The following is an 11,383-nucleotide window of genomic DNA, read 5'->3' on the forward strand; positions in this document are numbered from 1 at the left end:
TGCATGAATGACGTTACGCTGTAGAGGATATCATTGGGTACCCGCAGTGTGCCACTGGAGGACCTTCTTACGAAACCTGCGTAATTTTTGGACACTCACGCGTATTGTGAACATCCCGCTGCACTGAGCGGGATGACATAGCCTGCCCACATTCCACTGGTCTCTGCCGTGCTCCAACTCGGATGGCAGCGATACAGAGCCCTCTCGAGGTTGCCGAGCTCTCTCGAGTCTGCTCCAGGCAAACGGTCGACTGACCGCAGAGGATTCGGATGAGACACGTGATCAGTATTGTGTCGTATGTCGGCCACACTCCGAGCTTGAAGGTGCGAGCGCCTCGGAGCACGCGAAGCTGGAGCACGGCGCTCTGAGTAAACCCGGCGATTGTACTCGAAGCGCGTGGTATCAGCCAGTCTAATACGGCGAGAAACCTCTTGAGGGTTCGAAAGTGACCAGTTCGATGTGTCACAAGTATATCAACGCGTTTTTTGCGAAGCATTGAAAAGTCGGTTGGTTTGAATATAATGTTGCGTGGTGAGAGCTACAAATGAAGCTGAGGCGGAGAACTATTCGGATGTTGTTTTACTGTCTTTATCAATTTCAATCAATTCAATTCATTTATTAATATCAACTAATCAATCTTAAAATTTTGGTCGACGTCGAATAGGTCTAGCACTTACCTGGTGCTGGGTCGGCGGTGATCAAGGCTTTTTTTGCATTTTGCCCACATCGAAATGCAGCCGCCACGGACGGGATCGAGCTCTCGAGCTCGGTTGCTCATGGCCGTAGCCACTTAGTTACCGCGGCAGGAATGGCAGGGCAGATGAAAACAGCACGTTTACTTTCTGACACATTTTACTCGCATAAGTTCTCACTTGCAGCTTAGCCAGCAGAGCATTGCTCTAATTCAATTTAAAGGTTTTTCAGCACGATGATCTCCTGTCCGATACGTCACTTTAAACATCTGTTATGGTTTTGCCGCCTTCCCAGTTTGTCTTTCTATTGACTTGTTTTCTTGTACCACATGCCATCGTTGCAGGCATGGCGTCGTTTTCCAGCTGCGGTCCCTGCATACTTACCTGGTGCTGGGTTTGCGGTGATCACGGAGGCCACGGCCCCGTGCGGAGGCCTCTCCATTGCACTGCGGTTGGCTGAAGCACGCCACTTCCCCAAGTCGGGGTAGCTGGAGCATGCAATTTTTGGTAGTGGGGCTAGGCGTGCGCGCCAGCCCCCATTATGAAAATCAAAAGCAAGACATGGTGTAGCGTTAAGCACGTGAGTGAGTGAGTGAAGAAACTTTATTGCAGGTCCGGCGAGGACACGTCGGGACCGGCAGGTCTAGCCCACCGCCCGGTCGCGGGCACGCCGGACAGCCAGGATTTGTTTTTCTAGAGCGGGGCTACGCAGAAGCGAGGCCCACTCCTCCTTGATGAACTTGGGGTATATCGGCCCGCACTCCCAGAGCATGTGCGCTAGAGTGGAGGTCTGCCCGCAGGAGGGGCAGGCGTCGTCGCGATATACGTCCGGGTAAGCCTCGTGGAGAACGGACAGACACGGATACGTGCTGGTCTGCAGAAACCTAAGCGAAACGGCTTGCGCCCTATTCAACTTGGGGCGAGGGGGTGGAAATACCCTTCTAGACATGTAGAATTTAATAATCTCGTTGTAAGTAGCGGGAGCGTCCCTGTGGCCGTAGGGAGGAGGATAGTCGGTGCTTCTTGCAGAGGAAGGGGGAAGCGCGGTCGGTGAGGTCACGCGCAGCCTCGTGAGCAGACTCATTGGGATTCGGGGGAGCACCCTCGACCGACCCTACGTGAGCGGGAAACCAGTGGATTGAATGATGCGTGAGAGCATATCGACTCGAGCTGCTAAGAAGACGAGCAGCTTGCTTGGAGATGCAACCCTTCTGAAAAGCCCTAACTGCCGTTTTGGAATCGCTATATATCTCGGACCCACGACCGTCTAGCAGGGCGAGGGCGATGGCGGCTTGCTCGGCGACTCCGGGGTCTGAAGTGCGAATGGAGGCGCAATTGGAAATCTTGCCGCTAGAGTCGACCACAACGATGGCAAAGGTCTTCCCATCGCCGTACTCCGCGTGTGTGTTCCCTGACCTAGAGTAGCTAAAAAAAAAATCAGTGCCCTTCCACTGTGAAGGAGGAGGACCAGCGAAGCTGTGAATGTAGACCCTTTAATGACGAACTGAAAATCAAATTTCAGATGTTATTAAGTGAAGGAGAACAAACGGCGCGCAACATTTTCATTATCCTAGTCAGTTTTGGCAGATACAACAACAACCGTTCTTACTTCAACTAGTAAATACAACTAGCAACCATTTTTACTTCAACGGCGCAATAACGATGCATTCATCTGCGCATGAACATTAAGTTTCTTGCGGTGTGTGACAGCGCAGCATGGAATTCTCATCTTGCGTTCGGGGCTGCGATGTCTCATTCAGTAAAACAAGACGCACCGTTAATTAAAATTCATTCATATTTGAGGGTTCGCGTCTTAGCTGAAATCAGGACATCCCGATGAGGCACGTTGTCGTGAGGATCCAGATAAATTTAAAACCATCTGAGGTTCCAACTATAATTGCACAGCGTTTCTCTATTTATTTTTTTTTTATTTTTGCATTTTGCCCCCATCGAAATACGGTCGCCACGGCTGGGATCGAGCTGTATAGCTGGATAGCATGGCAGATGAAAACAGCGCGCTGACTCTCTCACACATTTGCTCGCATAAGTTCTCATTTGCAGCTCAGTCTGCAAAGCCTTGCTCTAATTTAATTTGAAGGTTTGTCAGCCCGATGATCTTCTGTCATAAACATCACCTTAAATATATTTTGCGACTTTGCCGCCTTCCCAGATTTCATTTCAATTGACTTGTCGACCTGCACCACATGCCAACGTTTCACACATGGCGCCATTTTCCAACGCTGGCAATCGCATACTTACCTGGTGCTGGGTCGGCGGTGATCACGGAGGCCGCGGCCCCGTGCGGAGGCCACTCAATTGCACTGCGGTTGGCTGAAGCACGCCACTTCCCCAAGTCGGGGTAGCTGGAGCATGCAATTTTTGGTAGTGGGGTTAGGCGTGCGCGCTAGCCCCCATTGTGAAAAAATCAAAATCGAGACATGGTGTAGCGTTAACCACGTGTGTGTTCCCTGACGTAGAGTAGTTAAAAAACTCGGTGCCCTTCCACTGTGATGAAGGATGACCAGCGAAGCTGTGTATGTGGGCCCTTTAATGGCGAACTGCACCCCCGCCGCGGGTCGGGCTCGTATTGCACTATCTCCGGGATCGGCCCACGTATGGGAAGCTTTTTTTTGCTTACCACAAAGACACGAAAATTAAGTACGCAGCTTCGCTGTAAAAGGCCTTTAAAACGTTTACTCATTCCTGCGTAGGTGGAAATTATTCACGTCCGTTTTGTCTTTATTGCCTAAGACGTTTCGATGGCCTGCGACTTGGCTTGCGCCGCTATTTAGCGCGCCTACAAAGAGCGGACCAGAGAGAAGAGAGATTCGCCGCGCCTCGCATGCACCCTGCTCTTCAGGAGTCGTCACAATACGTGGCCTTCCCATAGTGCACTGCGACAACACAAATCAGTTGCTTGGCGGGTCCTGCTTTGTATGCTACAGTCATGCTGCCGTCGTCGTTACCCGCCGTGGTTGCTTAGGGGCTATGGTGTTCGGCTGCTAAGCACGAGGTCGCGGGATCGAATTCCGGCCATGGCGGCCGCATTTCGATAGGGGCGGATACGCCCGTGTACTTAGATTTAGGTGCACGTTAAGGAACACCAGGTGGTCCAAATGTCTGGAGTCCCTCACTAAGGCGTACGTCATAATCAGATCGTAGTTTTGGCACGTAAAACCCCATAATTTTTCTTTAATGCTGCCGCCGTCGCGACAGCTTCCGCAGCAGTAATCTTTACCGGGAAGCGTACGCGAACAGCGCTACGTGCTTCGCACTGCATGCAGGCGCAGGAGCGCCTTATCATCAGTTATACTGTTCGGATGCTTGTTTTGAGCTTGTTCTTTATTGAAGCGTATGGTGTGCTGTATGTTGCATGCGTGGTTCCAAAGAATTTATGTACTGTTCGTTTCACGTTGCTGAGTGCTCGTAGTCTCTGCTTTGCGGGGCTATGAGCCATTGCATTTGGGGGCACGAACCATTGATGATGATAGTTTTCTGTCGACGTTACGCCCGTATCGGGGCACGGCACGTGGACAGGGATGGAAACGAGTAGCAGAGGGGGGGGGGGGGGGGGTGGCCACAGCGCTAAAGCAACGGAAACAGGTAAAGGGAGAGGGGTTGAAAGAGTGTGGCGACGGCGCCTGTGCACGTGGTCTGCGCTTCTGTGGCTATGACGTCGCGCGCGTCTTACGTGCCGGGGCGGCTGCAGCAGCGGTTGCGGCAGGTGCGTGACAGGTGCGGTGACCGCGGCGGTGCTTGTGTCGGCGTATTGTGGTGTCGATGAAAAAAAAGTCGCAGCTTCGTCCGAAAGCCCAAGCATCGATTGCGACAGCAAATGAGTAGACAGCTATACCAAGTAAGGATAGTAGCCCTATGGGCGGTATAAACCTGTAAACATTAATTTACTAACTAAATTAAGAAACATGGTGTCACGCGCGCACAAGCAAACATGAACACATCTTACTCGATGACCGCGCACACTCGCTGTCAAAACGCTGCAGGAAGAAAGCGCGGCTGCGGCAGCGAGCGAATCGACCTTCGTGCTGCCTCTCGCTGCAACGCGAACTTAGCGGCGAAAACTCGGTGCACACGAAGCTATCAGTACTCGGCGCACTCCGCTCCAATCGTAGACCGCTTTCAAGGCAGGGATCGCGCGGCCGCGCCTAAGCAGCCCCCGCTGGAATAGAACTCCCTCGCCCTTTTTACACCCCCAATCGGAACCTTCCACGCGACGGAGGAAGGCGCTACCGCCCCGCTTCCCTTCCTTGTGCACGCGAGATTGAACCATCATCGTTGGCTCACCCTCGCACGCTTTCACTCGGACATACAGCGCACGGCGCGCGGCGACGATTTTATCGCCCTTGGACTTTATACGGAACCTCACGGCGACGCCGACGGCAAAGGTGAGCCAGGAGTGTTCGTATAATTGTTATCGTAATAAAAATGTATGTGCGGTGACCGCGGCGGCGCTTGTGTCGCCGCAGTGTGCTTATGTATGAAAAAAAATAGATGATTTCATAACGTGTGCAGCCCCTGTATTCGACCCACGTATGCAGCCTAAACAGCCTCGCCGGTGATCCGTCTTCATGTGAATGCTGCGGCCTCACAAATTTTTTGCCTGGAACACGAAGCTCTTGCAAGAAATTGGAACTTCATACTATATTCTTTTTTTTTTCAATTGATCAGCTGAACCTTCAAAGCTTCAAATATTTTTCGGCTACACTATCTTATTTGCGCCTTCTAGATTTGCCTGCGTTGGGAGCAAAAAAAAATTCAAGCATTGCACTTTGCCTCGATTGTACCGGGGCCAAAAGCCCTCAATGTATTCAAATATTTGAAAACTTGGCTATTTTGGCAGTCACACTACTTCATTGCTTGCCGACTGCATTATACAATGCGCCTTTGAAAAAAATATGTCATTGTGTGCCTCCTTGCGCAGCTGGGCAAAAAAATATATTTTCGCAGAAATGATCGACAACTTTTGGGAAGAAATAAAATAAACGTGGAGAATAAGTTCTTAACTTCAACAAACACGTGGAAATAATTTTGATCTGTAACGTTAAAAAAATATGCTGGCTGACTTGCCGTGGAATGACCCTGCTGCAAAGTGTCTACTACTGCGTCCCGGGCGTACTTCCGAAAGCACCCGCTAGGTGGCTATCAGTTGCGCCTCTACTAATGGTTTAAGGGCATTAGCCTCTATAAGAGGTGCTCTAGGTGTCTACCGACTGTGCCGTGACCACGAGCTCGGCAGCGCATCGCCACAGCCACTAAGCGGGTAGCATGATAAAGCCAGCACGCTCACTTTCTTGCGTTTGCTCGCATTTATTCTCACCTGCACTCCAAACTGCAAAAAGTTACTCAAGTTTACTTTATAGGTTTGTGAACACGAAGCCTTTCTGTCACCTGAAATCACCTTAAAGATCTTTCGCGACTTTGCTGCCTTCCCAGATTAACTTGCAAGTGACTTGTCTACTTGTACCACATGTCATCGTTTCACGCATGGCACCGTTTTCTGACGCTAGTATTCGCATACTTACCTGGTGCTGGGTCGGCGGTGATCACGGAGGCCGCGGCCCCGTGCGGAGGCCACTCCATTGCACTGCGGTTGGCTGAAGCACGCCACTTCCCCAAGTCGGGGTAGCTGGAGCATGCAATTTTTGGTAGTGGGACTAGGCGTACGCGCCAGCCCCCATTATGAAAATCAAAAGCAAGACACAATGAGACGTACAGGGTGGTTCAATGCAATGTGCTTTTATTTTGCACATATATAGTATCATAGTATCAACTGAGCCATACGCCATTACAACCGTTATTATTTTGTGCCACACGGGAGCTTTTCTTTTCTTTTGTTATTTTCCTTTTTTGTTACGACCTTGACGCGGCGACGGCAGGGTCACCAGTTTTCTTTAGTGTTTTTTTCTTTTCTTTTACAGCGAAGGTGTTAAGGGCTAGTTGCTCCAGTCTCGTCTACACGCAATCTCCCCAGACAGTTATACGTCCCGGACATGTCCCTGGTGTAGCAACCACACAGCGACACTCGCGCACATAACACACGAATGTACCGACCGTCTGGGCGACGCAATTTCGCCACGAGTCACAACACACACACTCGCTACGTGGTCTTGGGAGGCGAGGCTCTCCGAACTGGACCTGGGAAGCCAACTGGCAACCCTCGACCAGGCCCGGCGAGCCGCGATCGCCAGTGGAGCCCTGTCAGAGGGAACCACCCAGGAATAAACCGCGCAACGGTTTCTGCAATAATAAAGTTCCTCCCCCAGGATCGTGTCCTTATGCAGACACAAAACTCCCCATACGTGAACCAATCCCGAAGACAGCGCAGGACCGACCCACCGCGGAGGTGAAGCAGGCGTCAAGCACTTCCCATACGTGGGCCGATCCCGAAGATAGTGCAGTGCAGAAGATAGGCGGATGTGCAGTTCGCCATTAAGGGGCCCACATACTCAGCTCCACTGTAGGATGTGACGAAGGACTGTGCAGACTGCGCAGCACTGCAGGACTGTGATGAAGGATGACCATGGTCATCCTTCATCACAGAGTGGAAGGGCCCTGAGTTTTTTTCCGAACGCTACCAATGATCTACTATTACACTATTATAACGAGTCCATGTGTTAACTTCTTTATTTTCCTATGCTTATACCCAACGAGAAAAACGTCCGTCCGTCCATCCGCCCAGTAAGACGATCGCTTTCACGATAAAGCCCGCAGCGGCGAGCGAATTTGCCCTGATTTATACATTCATGCTGCCGGTCGCTTCTACGAGAACGAGGTGCCGAAAACACATTGCTCACGAAGCCCTCAGCGCAAGCCGCACCCTGCAACCTTCTTGCCGATCGCTTTCAACATGTGGGCCCGCACGTCTCTGTTCGACGCGAAAGCGGCGAAAACACAGCGCGCGAAGCTATCAGCAGCCGACACACACTGCTCGCATCGCAGATCGCTTTCAAGATACGGTCCGCGCGGCCGTCCCATACACGCAGCCGCCGCCGGCGTGCGTTTGATCACGCTACATGATGGTTCGACGCGGATGAAGAAGGCCCCAAAGAGAGATAACGGCTTATGATGATCGGAGCGTCATCAGCGCACCTGGCGCCGCCACCTGCAGTACTTTGCTTGCGCTATCAATACCTTGCGCCGCCGTCCGCACCAGTTCGTGTCGCCGCAGCGCTGTCATTTGTACTCGCCGGATAAAGTTTCATAACATTGATAATGGCACCGGGCTGGGTGGAGATGAGCAAGTGGCACAATGCTTACGCATACTCAGAGAACTCCCACAGGAGTTGCTGCGTCAATTCTTTTTTTCTTTTTTCTAATGCTACCAATGAATGTGGCTCACACAGATGTATGCCTGCAACGCTGCGTTCCATGGTTCGAATCCCGGTCAGAAGTATTTTTTTCTAACGCTACCAATCTTCTGCTATTGCGCTAGCATAACGATTACATGTGTTGACCAATTATGCATTTATTTATTGTTAATAGATAGCTCATTGGTCGAAAGATTTACTGTGGGCGTCATGGCATCAAAATTCAAGCGCCTGCGCCAGTATTTCTGTATCAATAAAAACAAAAGAGTTCGATTATCTCCGTTCGCGTTGAACGGACACCCTTCCAAATAATTAATGTGGCCACACAACTGTCTGCGTGTGGTGCTCCAGGTTTTGTTCTTTGCCGAGCAATGTCAGGTGTCTTATGACGTTTTGAGGAGTATAAGTACGCCACAATTAGTACATGACCGGGGTAGTTGGAGAAGTATGGGAGAGGCCTTTGCCCTGCAGTGGGCATAACCAGGCTGATGATGATGATGATGAAGTACGCCTGCAAGAACTGGAAACAAGTCTGTTGTTGAAAGTTACCGCTGTGTGTTCGTCTAATTTCCCTTACCGTGTCCCTCTCATTCTGCCTGTGCTGCAAGAAAGTAGAAGACATCATATATGCAAGCCCATACAGCTGCCTCGTCGATTAAAGTGCTATAATAAAAAAAGAAATTCAGTATATGAACCTGCGTATGCCTCTTAATGGTCTTCATAGACTTGACACGACCGTTCTAACGTGCCCTTAACCACGCTGAACCAGTGGCGATGTCTAGGCGACCGAAAACGAGAATAAGTAAGCAGAAAAACAAGTAAAGAGAAACCAAGCAATAGGAGGTAACAAAATATTCGATTGACAATGCCAAAATAATTTAATTAATATCTCGTGAGCGCGCAGGCTTTCGCCTTCACCATCTTTAGCGCGTGGTAAAGTGATTGTCAAATTTTTTTTGCAGATATAGGGCCTAACGGGACGGACAGATATTCCTGGAGTACCCGCCAAAGAATGCTTACGCATTAAAGATTCGTTAGGAATACGTTGTACTTACCACGTTCACCACATGGCAAAGTGTACTTCCTGAGCTCATTCGACACCCGTGCTGCCTCTTTGAGGAGCGAAGTGTAAATGACCATGGTCCGCAGGATACCAACGTCAGTTGCTACATATATATATATATTAGGCCGAACACCAAAGCCAGCTTCCTTTACCTTGAACAAGAAGCTTTTTGCAAGTTGGAACTTCACACTTATTCTTTTCATGTGATCAGCTGAACCTTCAGAGCTTTAAATATTTTTCGGCTACACTGTATGTCAACTAGGCTAACATTCTATCTATAATTTGTTTTCTGTATTTTTCTGCGTTGCGAGAAAAAATCAACCTTCGCGGTTTCACTCGGTTTCGCCGGTGCCAAAAGCACTCGAAGTATTCAAATATTTTAAAAAATTGACTATTTTGGCAGCCACACCCCTTTATCGTCTTGAAACACACACCATTTGAACGGCTGCATTATACGATGTGTCTGTGAAAAAAAAGTTGGTTGGCGACTTCCAGCGCAGCTGGGCGATAAGAACTTTGCACAGTAATGGAAGAACATTTTGGCGAAGTAAAATAAATGTGGAGAATTAGTGTTGAACTTCAACAAACATGCGGAATTTGTTCAACTATATCTGTGACGTTAAAAAAAAACGCTTGTTTATTTGATGTGGAATGATCCGCCTGGCAAAGTGTGTGCTACTGCTTCCCGAGCGTATTTTCTAAACGCCCGCTAGGTGGCTATCTGCGTGCTCTACGCATATAGTAACTGCCGTGACCACGCGCTCGGCAGCGCATCGCCACAGCCACTAAGCGGGTAGCATGAAAGATCAATCCAGCAGGCTCACACTATGGTGTTTGCTCGCACTTATTCTCATCTGCACTTCAAACTGCAAAAAGTTACACAAATTTATTTTATAGATTTGTGAACACGAAGCACTACTGTCAAAAAAATCGCCTTAAAGATCTGTAGAGACTTTGCTGCCTTCCCAGATTAACTTGCAAGTGACTTGTCTACCTGTACCCCATGTCATCGTTTCACGCATGGCACCGTTTTCTGACGCTCGCCTTCGCATACTTACCTGGTGCTGGGTCGGCGGTGATCACCGAGGCCCCGTGCAGAGGCCTCTCCATTGCACGGCGGTTGGCACGCCACTTCCCCAAGTCGGGGTAGCTGGAGCATGCAATTTATGGTAGTGGGGCTAGGCGTACGCGCCAGCCCCCATTGTGAAAATCAAAAGATATTGTACATGAGGGTATTATACGTGAAGGATCGGAGACGATTTAAAGCTCCTGTGTTGTCAACACCATCCGGTGGCACAGAGCTGCCGAAGAGCGAAGTTGGGAGCACAGACGCGCTTGTGTGCAGCGCAGCCCCCTTTCCTTACGTTATAGAAAAATTTTCTTGGTTACCTTCACATTTCCAAAGTACTTTTGCATGGTATTGCTCTATATGATCGTAACAATCGTTTGCGCTTGACGTTAGGAGCCCACACTCACTTGTGTGCAGCGAATGAAGCCCACTTTAATTAGTGTAAAGGACTTTTCTTTCTTAGTAAAATTTACGTGACCAATAATCTTTGTTCGGCCTTGCTTTATATGATTATCAAATTCATTTGCATGCAAAAAATAATGGGCCCGCCATCCCGGCCCTGCGAAAGTTTATGTCTAGCGAAGCTGTTGAAAGCCACCGCCACAACTGCTCTGGAGGGTATGCGATGCTTTACTGCTTTTGAGTAATGGTAGTAATGATAATTTACAGCAAGAGTAGCAATGTGAGTAGTTGTAATTTTGGCAGCGCGCCACAGCTGGTCGTGTAGCAGTTTCGTTCTCCCTTTGCCGCTTCTCGCATTCACGCTGCTCCTCGGGAGTGCCCAACTATGCGTCGCGTACCCATAGCGGTGCTACAACAACATAACAGTTCCTAGGCTAGTTCTGTTATATACGAAAGGCTAGTGACGTCACTCCCACGTCGCAAGCTGCCGTCGCCGCGGCAGCTTGCGAAACAGCAATCTTTACCGGGAAACGTAAAGCGGAGAGTGCTACGTGCTTCGCGTTGCTATCAGGAGCGCCAGGATATCCAAAGAACCAGCCTAGCAACTCATCTCAGCGTTTCCTACCGCTATGGGTATACGAAACGCATAGTTAGGACTCCCAAGGAGGAGCGTGAATACGAGGAGCGGCAACGGGAAAAAATGAAACGGCAGTACGACTAGCGGCGGCCTGCTGTTAAAATTATCCTTACTCTAAATTACCATTACTACCATTACTCTAAAGCAATAAAGCAGTGCATATACCCCTCTCAGCAGTCGTAGTGGTGGTTATCA

General features: G+C 49.7%; 3 non-coding genes and 1 pseudogene across 3 annotated transcripts; all 4 read left to right on the top strand.

Moving 5' to 3' along the window:
* The first annotated feature begins 1,068 nt into the window (after positions 1-1,068).
* LOC140214299 (U1 spliceosomal RNA) lies at positions 1,069-1,231 on the top strand. The gene has a single exon (XR_011891285.1). It is a non-coding gene; the product is annotated as a U1 spliceosomal RNA (small nuclear RNA).
* Positions 1,232-2,943: 1,712 nt separating this feature from the next.
* LOC126518431 (U1 spliceosomal RNA) lies at positions 2,944-3,106 on the top strand. The gene has a single exon (XR_007596396.2). It is a non-coding gene; the product is annotated as a U1 spliceosomal RNA (small nuclear RNA).
* Positions 3,107-6,224: 3,118 nt separating this feature from the next.
* Positions 6,225-6,387, top strand: LOC126518409 (U1 spliceosomal RNA). The gene has a single exon (XR_007596381.2). It is a non-coding gene; the product is annotated as a U1 spliceosomal RNA (small nuclear RNA).
* Positions 6,388-10,130: 3,743 nt separating this feature from the next.
* On the top strand, positions 10,131-10,281 carry LOC126518420 (U1 spliceosomal RNA; annotated as a pseudogene).
* The last annotated feature ends 1,102 nt before the right edge of the window (positions 10,282-11,383 follow it).

Source organism: Dermacentor andersoni, chromosome 11 (assembly GCF_023375885.2).
Source record: "Dermacentor andersoni chromosome 11, qqDerAnde1_hic_scaffold, whole genome shotgun sequence".
Classification (NCBI taxonomy): Eukaryota; Metazoa; Arthropoda; class Arachnida; order Ixodida; family Ixodidae; genus Dermacentor; species Dermacentor andersoni.